General features: G+C 49.0%; 1 long non-coding RNA gene across 5 annotated transcripts; it reads right to left on the reverse strand.

The window, feature by feature from the left end:
• LOC110391944 lies at positions 1-10,846 on the reverse strand. 5 transcript variants are annotated; one of them, XR_002434184.1, is made up of 9 exons: positions 10,680-10,846; positions 10,344-10,512; positions 8,332-10,149; positions 7,922-8,098; positions 5,997-6,981; positions 3,990-5,728; positions 2,814-2,936; positions 249-744; positions 1-131 (listed from the first exon to the last, which is right to left on the reverse strand). It is a non-coding gene; the product is annotated as an uncharacterized LOC110391944 (long non-coding RNA). The 5 variants fall into 5 exon arrangements; XR_002434183.1 differs by having other exon boundaries at positions 3,990-6,189; positions 6,852-6,981; positions 10,680-10,844; XR_002434185.1 differs by having other exon boundaries at positions 6,852-6,981; positions 10,680-10,842.
• Positions 10,847-10,996: the final 150 nt, after the last annotated feature.

Consider the following 10,996-nt stretch of genomic DNA (forward strand, 5'->3'; position numbering starts at 1 on the left):
CTCCCCATCGCTTACCTGTCACACCGACCTGAGAACACAATGCGAGTACGGATGGTCAAAATGAAATACACGCAACTGAGTGATATCAGACCAGGATGCTTTGAATTCAGCACTCGATACACAACACATGGCTAACACAAGGAGACGCACAAAGTGGAACAACAGGTGAAAAATGAGGAGCATGGCATATACATACTCAGTACAATGCAAGACAGGACATACAACCGGAGCATGCTAACGTTACGTACCATTGCAAAACAAGAGTTACATGCACGGCATCAAAATATTGAGGACGATGGCAAACGCCTGGCGGACTAATCACAGTAAAGATCGGCGGATTAGTAGCGCAGAGTGGTCAGAACATAGATACGCCACTTTCGCTTTTCGGCACACAGGCGCACCACTGCCTGGAGGACTAATCACAATAGAGATCAGCGGATTCGCTGCGCAGAGCGGTCAGAACGCAGACACGCCACTTCCGCTTTTCGGCACACAGGCGCACCACTGCCTGGAGGACTAATCACAATAGAGATCAGCGGATTCGCTGCGCAGAGCGGTCAGAACGTAGACACTCCACTTCCGCTTTTCGGTGCGCATGCGTCATTCTGCCTGCATCACCAAGCGCAGGCAGTGGCAGTTCCGCGGATTGGCCACACGGTGGCAGCTGAGACTGCGGGAAGGACTCGTCCGACGGGATCGGCGCGGCTCCCCAGCCCCATCCTGGTGTTCCGTTTTCTCTTTCTTCTGATGACAGAAGAACGCAAAGTTAGAGGAGAAGGGGAAAAACAACAGAAAAAAAGACGAAGAAAACCAAGGAAAACTTCTCCAAACCCAGAGAACCTGTGCTAAGTGCTTATGGATGTCTGTTAAAAAAATCCACTTGATGATGTCATACATTTTTTCTTGCCAGCATCTGTTACATTGTTTTCAAATACTCACACACTAAAATCCAACTACCGAGCCAACATAATTATTATGAAAAGAAAGCGTATTAGCAGAAAGCACAGACCCATATTCATGTTCTCAGACTCTGACTTGTACCGATTTTAAAGCATTTATTTACAAATGCCTTCCTCCATCTCTAGTTTTTATATTTGACTTCTTTAAATGCAATAAAATGCATAGTTTCTAAGAAGTCTACACGCAGTCCAAAATCAATTAAAAAGAAATGTCCAAATGGGATCTTGACAATGCAGAACCCCATTATGGAAAAGGGCATCAGCTTGAGGCATTCCCAGAGCTGCAGTACACGGTCAGCCTACAAACACTATCTTAGAGCTGAAGGAAGCATTCTAGAAACAAGGAGGTAGAAGAAAAGGAGTGCACATCAACCCCTTCAACAGCAACTCAAAGAACAGAAAATAACCCATCATCCCCCTTAGAAAAGAACTGAAGGGCACTGTAAGGACACACACAGCAGATACAGCTGCCTTAACCCACTTTGGGATCGCCCAAGAAAGGCAGAGATCACAGACCTCAAATTAAGAAGGAATCATTCACCCCTTTCCAAGGACCAGGGCCCACCCCACACTCACCGGTTCAGGCTGTGACCACAGTTCCCATACAGAAATGAAGGAAAAAAAAAAAAAAAAGAGTAACGGCAGGCAGGCAACTGGGTCTGCCTGTCCGGCAAGGGGAAGTTTATCAATGGATGAGCTATGATAGCCCACATGTTTTGATTCCAGTCTGTCCTCAAAGACAGTTGAGGAAATTTCTAATATATAGAGTTGAGGTGTACTCGGAGGAGGTGTACTCGGAGTCAACATTAGTACAGATTTGGGCTCTTACCATTACGATTGCATTTAAACCCTATTTAGAAATATACAAACATTTTAATTAAGAGGAAAATAACACTAAGTGCTATATTAGTGTTGAGGCTTGGGTTATCTTTAGGATTGAGGTAACTCTTTATGTTACGGTATTTTTCTGGATTAGTTTTAGCGGATTTTTAGGTTAAGGATATAAAAATGATATTGAGCAGCATTAGGGTTATAATTTAAGCTAGTTATAGGATTAAGGTTACGGTTAGTTCAACAATTGTTTTTTACATTACAATTAGGCTTAAGGTTACTTAGAAATACCCAGGCATTGTTTTTATTGCTACACTGAGCATTAGAGACATTTTCAGCATTGGGTTAAGGGTTAGGTTTAAAGTCACATTGTGGGTTAATGTAATTATCTTCAGAGCTCCCATTAAGCTTGGGGTTGAGGTCAAGATTAACATTAACGCTGCCTCTCAATCCCAGTGAAAGGGATATAATCCATTAGTCTCCCTTAGAAAAGAATTGAACAGTATTGTAAAGATAGGCAATAGTAGATACAGCTGCTGTAAACCAGTTTCAGATTCCCTGAGAAAGACAGAGGTCATAATCTGGTATTACAGGAAGAATCACTTACCCCTTTCCAAGAATCAGGGCTCACCCAACACAACAAAGGAAGCAGCTTCCAGGTAGAAATGCTTCCCCTTCGGCTGCCTGCCCTTAAATGAGGTTGGGGGGAAGCCAGGCTCCACCCTTGTCCACTCCCACAGGTGAATTGCTTCCACCTGTGCTCTCAGGGCTAGCTACACCCCTCAGCAGGTGCTCAGTCACCAGTTCAGGCCCTGACCTAGCAGTTCCCATACAGGCATGAAGCACAGCATGAAAGACAGACAGACAGGCAGACAAATGGCAGACAACAGGCAATTGGTTCTGCCTGTCCAGTAAGGGGAGGTTTATCGATGGATAAGCTATAACAGCTCAAATATTTTGATTCCAGTTGGTCCTCAAAGTCAGTTAGTGACATTTCTAATAGACAGGGGAGCACATACTTACACGGCAAGATGCTGAGAAGCTGCGTGGGCAGCCTAGACAATAAAGATTGGTGGATTCGCTGCGCACAGTGGTCAGAACTCAGATACGCCACTTCCACATTTCTGTACGTATGCACTGTGCTACCTGGAGGACCAAATGACATAGACATTGGTGGACTGGTGGCACAGAGTGGTTAAAACAAAGAGATCGCACCTCCGCATTCTCCCACAATGCACAGTAAGCTCAGGAGGAGCTATTAGCATAGAGACAGGCAGCAGAGAGAGGAGACACAGTGATGTGCCACGCAGCTCCAGGTGCACTCTGTGGTGCTCTGTGGGACAGTGTGGGTCCCAGGGCAGTCCAGAGCTCCTGCAGTGCTCCTAGAGCTCCTCAGACTTCCGCTGCCCCATACAGCCACCACCACGGCTGCTCCCCGATACCCAGTGGTATCTAAGCCTACATTCACTCAGCTGCCAAGAGCTGTACGTTAACTTTAATTAAGATTCGAGGCACTGGAAGAGCTAAGGACTTCTCATTTCCTCTGTTGTTCCTGCAGCAGCCGTTGTGAGAAACGGTCCAGCTAACTCAAAACTGTATCTTTTTGTAAGCACACAGACACGCTCTCTAGGCTGAAGAAGTATCATCTGTGACATGCAGTAGTACCTCAGGTTGCAAATAAATCAGTGAAAATGCAAGCTTCAGATTTCCATGTTAAGACGAGAACTCATGCAATGTGCTGTGTTGTGAGAGCTGGCTTTTACTTTATATGCCTTTTTTGTTTTCTTTGCTTCTTTTAAAGTATGTTAAAAACAAAACAATAACAAAAAATCCTCAAAATCTAGCAAACATCAAGCACTGACAGAAAAAGCAACCCAGAATGAAGCACACAGAATTCTGCCTGGGGACAGATGAGGAGTTTATAGATCGGGCTCACAGGGAGGGCAGGGACAGATGACATAGCGATAGTCTACAGGCCACCTGACCAGGATGACTGAGTGGATGAGATGTTCTATGGGCAGACAGGAACAGCTGCACGTTCACAAGCCCTACTCCTCACCACCTCAGTGCTTGTTGGAAGAACAGCCCAGCCGGGCACAGGCAATCCAAGAGGTTCCTATAATGCACTGATAAGTATTTCATTCCCCAAGTAATAAAGGAGCCAAAGAAGAGAGGCGCTAAGCTGGACCTCATTCTCACCAATAAGAAGAGGCTGGTGGGGAACGTGAAGCTCGAGGGCAGAAGTAGCTGCGCTGTCTGTGGCGTGCTGGCATTCAAGGTCCTTGGGGCAGCGAGGAGGGGACACAGCAAGTTCACTTCCCTGGACTTCAGGAGAGCAGACTTCGACCCGTTCAGAGATTTTCTTGGTAGAGTAGTGCAGGATCAAGCCTTGGAGGGAATAGGGGTCCAAGAAAGCTCATTAACATTCAAGGATCTCTGCCTGCAAACTCAGGAGTGATGCATACCAACAAAGAGGAAGCCAGGCAAAAATGCCAGGAGGCCTGCATGGATGAATGAGCAGCTCCTGGACAAATGCAAACACAAAAAGGAAGGCTATGGAGGGTGGACACAAGGACAGCAAGCCTGGGAGGGATATCGAGAAATAGTCTGAAAAGCCAGGGATCAGGTCAGGAAAGCTAAAGCCCTGATAGAATTAAATCTGGCCAAGGATGTTAAGGGCAACAAGAAAAGCTTCTGTAAGTAAAATCAGTGATAAAAGGAAAACTAGGAAAAATGTAGGCCCACTCAAGAAGGAAATGAGAGACTTGGTTACTTGGAATAAAGAGAGGGTTGAAGTATTAGGGTTAGAAAGACACTGGGACCAAAAGAAACTGCCATGTTATGCTTATCCTCCAGTAAAACAGATGTTTTCTTGCAAATAGTACGTATATCTGTAGTAGCTACATGCAAAATGGAAAAAGACCAAACAAAGGTTGACATGGAACTGATCCCCAGGTCCTTTTTCTTCCCATGATGTCTTCTAGCTTAAATGGCATCTCATCGCATCTCAAAGCTAATTACTGATTCAGCACAGGCAAAAAGCAAAACACATCTCTTCTTCCATCTCCTAAAGAGATTCCCTTCTAATGTCCTAAGCACCACTGTCAGAACATGACCAGAGGTCAAGAAACATAAGCTAATATATGCACCATCAATGTGTAGACAGCACGTCAAGCAGCAGCCATTCTAGGATAAAATTAACACCAACGTGTCTGAATAGCTTCTGACAACACCTGGAATTCCTTGTATGGAAGAAATCATGACAGATGTCAACACTACAGAATGAAGTAAGTATCAGCCTGGGGTAGTCCACATGGGTGAAGCTACCTCAGAATCTGTGGTTCTATTTCTCAGCAGCAAAAGTACTAACAGGAATCAAGTCTTCCTTCAGCCTCAGCAACTGCCTACCTACTCTTTGCACCACTCTACCAACTTAATCCCAGTTGATCTTCCTAACTGTCTTGAAGTTATACATCACACTAGCAGTATCTCTTGCAAATAGAAATTTATATTAGTTGTATTCAATTAACATTACTTACTGAGAGCTTTGTAGAAGAAAAAGGGGAGGGGGGGGAAGGAAAAATACATTTCCTTAAAATGTTATCTGTTTGAAGGCATGTACCAGCCTCATACTTCAAAAGCATAAAAAAAAATAAAGCATAACCTCCTCCAACGTTATGCGTATTTGGTCTAGAGAGCAGGCAGCACAGCTCTGTATCATTAAGAACTTCGGTCATAAGCACCAAGCTCCTGTGGTCCGACCAAACCAACCAAATGTGCCTACGGACAGAGGGAATCCTTAAGTAGGACAGCCAGGAAAAGCGTCAAACACAGCATCCAGTTCTCAGTCTTCTCATTTGTTTCTGGAAATCCAGAGGCCCTCACGTTCGCTCCGTCTCTGACCCGTGAAGCCTGAGTCTGCCGTTTGTTGGAAGCTCCTGCAACCAGACATGACAGAAGTTAGACTGGACTGCATTTTAGGAAGGCACTGTGCGAGACCAGAAACAGCGCCTCGCCGAGTGACAAAGTACGGACTAAAAAGGAACGGCTTAATTCCTCACGAACAAAGTTAGTTCCTCCTTTCCAGATTACTGAAAGGACTAACGTGAAACGGGACAAGCAGAACGCAGGGACGCTTTAGCGTGACCTGCAAGTTAGCATGGGACATCACACGAGAACCGCTTCAATTCTAGAATCTGTCCAAACCGGTGCAACAGCAGGGCTGCATCCCAGGCTACAACCCCCTCCATCTCTTCCCGCAACGCTGCTTGGAAGAGCCGACACAACAGATATTCTTCTCTTGGACGGGACGCGCAGTTACGCGGCGTGACGATGACCGAACCCAGGAACTTTGCGGACTTGTGTTGAGGCGTCTGAAAAAGCAGCTTGCCCAAGTACGCTGGGTTAGTCCAAAACAAGAAGAAAAACTGCTTGCTGAGTCCCAAAAATGCTTGAAAACGGCTTTCTTTCTAAACTGGCCTTAAACCCCCAACCCCGCTTTCCTATTTTGCTGCCTCACCACCTCTACGTCACCTCTGAGAACGATGGCTCTTTTTGCCACCAGCATCTGCCCTCCAGGAGGCTGGAGCCTCCTTCAGAACTGAGCTTTACTGCTACGCTTCAGATTTCACACTGGCTCAAGCCTAACACCGTGCTATTCGGGGCCAAATGAAAAGCTGAGTAGAACTTCAGCTCGAATCCAGAAAAGGCACCGCTGCACCGGCAACGCTGTTGTTTGTTGGGAAATTAATTGTCAGCCAAGGGAGAAGGGGCTTCCGTCAATCAGCCAACAGCGAGTGGCCTGAGTATGTTTCCTGCTCTGCAATCACCTTGCCCTCAGTTACAGCATCCAAAATAGGAGAAATTGAAACGTGCAGGTTGGTGACTAAACGAACCACAAGGGAGCAACAAAACAGCTCCCAAAGCCTTCCAGCACTCAGCCTGCTGCCCGCGTTGGGTCAGTGCAGTTTGCTGTGGGCTTTCTTTCCTGCTCGGGGAGTACTACACACTGCTGCCACGCTACGCAACGGGGAAAGATTTGTACGCATACGGTGTGCTTACCTGTTCGGGCAACCGGCCACTGAAGCTGGGTTCCGGGGCACTCCGGGACAGGTGGCCTTCCGTTGCTCGAGCAGCACCCAGGCAAGGATCGGCAGGTGAGCAGGCGGCGCTGTTTTTCCCCCCCATCAGTCTGTTGGAAATACCCAAATACTTGATCAGGACGGTATCTCTGATCAAAACAGATTTTATTCCCAATTACAATGGCGGGCGTCCTGCGAGCAGGAGCACCTGCAGAAAACAGCGTCCCATCTTCTACGCCCTGTTATCCGACGCTGATCTTTTCCTCCCCCAGTTCCTCGCTGGCTGAGTACTTCAGGTTCACAAGTCTTCCCGACGCTCCACTAAACATACGGGCACCGGCTAAACATAAATTATTGCTAGCTAAGCGTGTACGTTGCTGGTTATTTCACATCTAACGCTGGCTCACTCAACACTCGGCCGTTATTTCTGGACACTTGCTTGTCCATCCTCGCACTGACAGAAGTTCGGCAAGAGGACAGAGAGGAGTATCTGGATGCCTGCCTGCCTGTCACATCCCAACCTAACCACAAAGCAAGGCAATCCATCCTTGTGCGGAGGCCCAGGCTTCTCTGACGTTTGACGAGTCTGTTTTTCCTGAGGGTCTCTTAACCAAACGGAATAGCCTTACAGCACGCTCTCTAGTCCATAATACTGTACCCACACTATACGCAACTATTGCGGTTTCACAAGTGACAGTTAGTCGCATAATTCAACAACTGTATTTCTAAAATATGTTACTGAAATCAACGCTATTTCTACTTTTTCAAACTAGCTCTACCTAAGGACACGTTACAAAATACGTTGCGCTCTCCTTCTTCAGATCAGTTCCCCCTTTCCCATAACCAATGCAGAAACATCCCCCACGACAGCTCCGCGGTCTCTGCTGCCCTCCTCTGGCCGCCGAGCGGTACTGCAGGCAGCGCCCGAGCATGCTGCCCGCGTTGGGACAGTGCACTTAGGCGTGGGTTTTCTTTCCTGCTCGGGGAGCGCTACACACCGCTGCCATGCTACGCAACGGGGAAAGACTTGTACACGTACGGTGCGCTTACCCGTTCGGGGAACCAGTCACCGAAGCTGTGTTCCGGGGCATTACGGGACGCGCGGCTTTCCATTGCTCAAGCGGAATCCGCGCAAAGATCGGCAGGGGAGCAGGCGGCGGTGCCTTTTCCCGCCTCGGTCTGAGACGATACGATTTCCTGCTCGCTTCCCGCTCCGTTGTACGATTTCTGCGGAAGAAAATCGTACCACGGAGCCCCGGACCGGTTCTCGTCCGGGTTCTGCCTCCCGCCCCACACCCCGACTACCCCCCCGCCTTCCCCCTCGACAGCTCCGCGGTCTCTGCTGCCCTCCTCTGGCCGCCGGGCGGTACTGCAGGCAGCGCCCGCGCGGGCACGGGACCGCCCGCCGACGCGGCCACGCGCCGAGCAACATGGCTGCGCCGCGTGCGCGTGGTGCTTACCTGCAGCGCGCGGCGGGGCGCCCGGAGCCCTGAGGCACCGCGACGTGAAGGAGCTCGGTCGCCCGGGACAGGACAGGCAGGTTGGAAGAGCCCGTTAAACAGCTACTAGGAAAGCTGGTCGCGTGCCGCCAGGCGTGACCCCGGAGCCGCTCCACGCCAGCACCGCGCGCCACCAAAAGCTGTCCGTGGTCCCGGGGCGGGCTCGGACGTAAAACCGACCGAGGAAATAAGCGAGGGGCAGCCTGGATTGGAAGCAGGGGAGAATATTGCTGAGCCCAAGCACCGAGGCGCTGAGGTGCGCGCGACCAGACGGAGAAAGGGGTGCCGCTCATACGCTCTCGGGCGCATGCGCACTGCCACCTGGAGGACTAAGCACACTGGAGATTGGCGGGCTAGCTGCGCAGAGCGACCACAACGGACACGCGCCACTTCCGCATGCCTGTGCGCATGCGTCCTGCCGCACCAAACCGAGACAGCGGCACTGCCGCGGATTGACCACGCGGTGGCAGCACAGACCGCGGAAACAACTTCTCCCGTGCCATTCACTCGGCCAGTACCACGGTCCCCCGCCGGCCTTCCGCTCTCGCTTGCTTTTTAGAACAGGGCAAGAACACAACGTTAAAACAGGAGGGAATAAAGAAGGCGGGTGGGAGGGGAAGACTAAGAAAAACGGAGGAAAACGCCTCCAAGCCCAAGAAACCTGTACTATTTACTTAGGATTATCAGTTTAAAAAAAAAAATCAATCACGGTGTCATGCTTTTTTTTTTTTTTGGCAGCCTCCATTACATTGTTTTTAAATATTCATGCACTGAAATTGAGCTACCAAGCAAATTTAACAGTAATGAAATGAAGGCGTGTTAGCAGAAATCACAGGGCCACATTAGTCTTATCTTATTCTGTCTTGTTCGTATTTGAATGTATTTACTAATGTATGTCTTTCCTGCGCTACACATTTTATTTTTGTTTTTTTTTAATGCAATAAAATGGGTAAATTCAGGCCCTAGCAAATCTACAGGCTGTCACTGCACCAAGCTGCAGTTTTGAGTTTCATGTGGACCATCACCTCACTTCCACAAAGATCAATGCAAACTGCAGTTTTCTACCCAAGTTCACAGATCTAAAGCATTTCATTCACCTGCGTAGAAGGAACAGGTGCCTCACAGCTGCCCCCAGAGTTGTGCAGGGAGCACTGAGAACCCCTGGGAGCCCTCTGCGGTGCCATGGCACACAGTGGGGGTACACGCTGCCCGTGCCTCTTCTCTGTTACCTTCAGGATTCAGGTTACTGCTAGCATTACTTCTGTGGTGACTTACCTGGAGCAGGTTTTGCAGATTTTCAGGGCAGAGGTATAGTCATTTTTGTTAGGGTCATTAGGGTTACGATTCATGTTACTTTTTGGGTTAACACTACCTTCATTTTCATGACTGTTTTTTGCATTACAATTAGAGTTCATGTTACTTTTACTGTAAACTTTTAGTATTATTTTTATTGCTACATTTAGGGTTAGACACATTTTTAGCACCAGGTTAAGGGTTAGGCTGAGACTTACGTTGTGGATTAATACAATTCTCTTTAGAGTTCTTTTAACGCTTGGGGTTCAGGTCAAGGTTAAAACTAACGCCGCCTCCCAGCCCACCGGGCCCCCCCAGTGCCATCCGACTCCCTGCCAATCAGGGCCCCCAGCGCCACCCGCTTCCAGGCTCTAGAACCCAAGGCGAGGTCTGAGGCACCAAGTACAGCAATACAGCCTGACTGGATAACTCTCCTGTACAACTGCAGTGCTCCAGGATTCCATACTCACATAGAAAGAGCATTGCCTGTGCAATGCAGAGGAAGGCAACGGGAAGAATAGGAAAAGCAAGGAGTACACCCAAGGAAAGCAGGGAAAAGGTGAGAGGAGAGCCACAGGCAGCCTGCAGGGCACCCTGAAGTGCTGTAACGCGCTCTGGGAGCACTGCGTTCTGCCACAATATGTAATGAGTAAACGTTGCTCTATGCACATTGTCCTTACCTCTTGGGGCAACCAGCAGCCAGTCAGCAAAGCTGGGTTCTGAGCCAATCCTGCAAATATGGCTTCTCATCGCTGAGCAGCATCTGGGCAAGGATCGGCAGGCGATCAGGTGCTGTGCTTTTCCCGTAGCAGTGGGATGTGGATTCCTGCTACCTTCCCCTGTTTTCTGCTGCATCCACAAAGAGCCGCAAAGAGTGGCTCAAGAGTTCTTGCACCACTTGGGGGCACCGCAGTTCTCCACTGCCAGCAGTTGAATGCAGTACAATAGAGAAGGGACTGCCCTGCAGGTCGAGGGAGGTGATCCCAGCCCTCTACTCAGGTCAGGTGAGGCCTCACCTGGAGTACTGCATCAAGGTGTGGAGCCCTCGGTACCGGAAAGACACAGACCTGTTGGAGCATGTCCAGAGAAGGGCCACAAATATGAACTAAGGGATGGAACACCTCTCCTATGGGGACAGGAGGAGAGCTGGGGAAGGGAAGGCTGCGAGGTGACCTGAGAGCGGCCTGTCAGTATCTAAAGGGGAATGACAAGAAAGAAGGGGACAGACCCTTTAGCAGGGTCTGTGGTGATAGAAGAAGGGGAAACAGTTTCAAGCATCAAGAGGGAAGATGTAGGTTAGATAGAAGGAAGAGGTCTTCTCCAGTGAGGGTGG

This window comes from Numida meleagris, unplaced genomic scaffold (assembly GCF_002078875.1).
Source record: "Numida meleagris isolate 19003 breed g44 Domestic line unplaced genomic scaffold, NumMel1.0 unplaced_Scaffold655, whole genome shotgun sequence".
NCBI classification, from domain to species: domain Eukaryota; kingdom Metazoa; phylum Chordata; class Aves; order Galliformes; family Numididae; genus Numida; species Numida meleagris.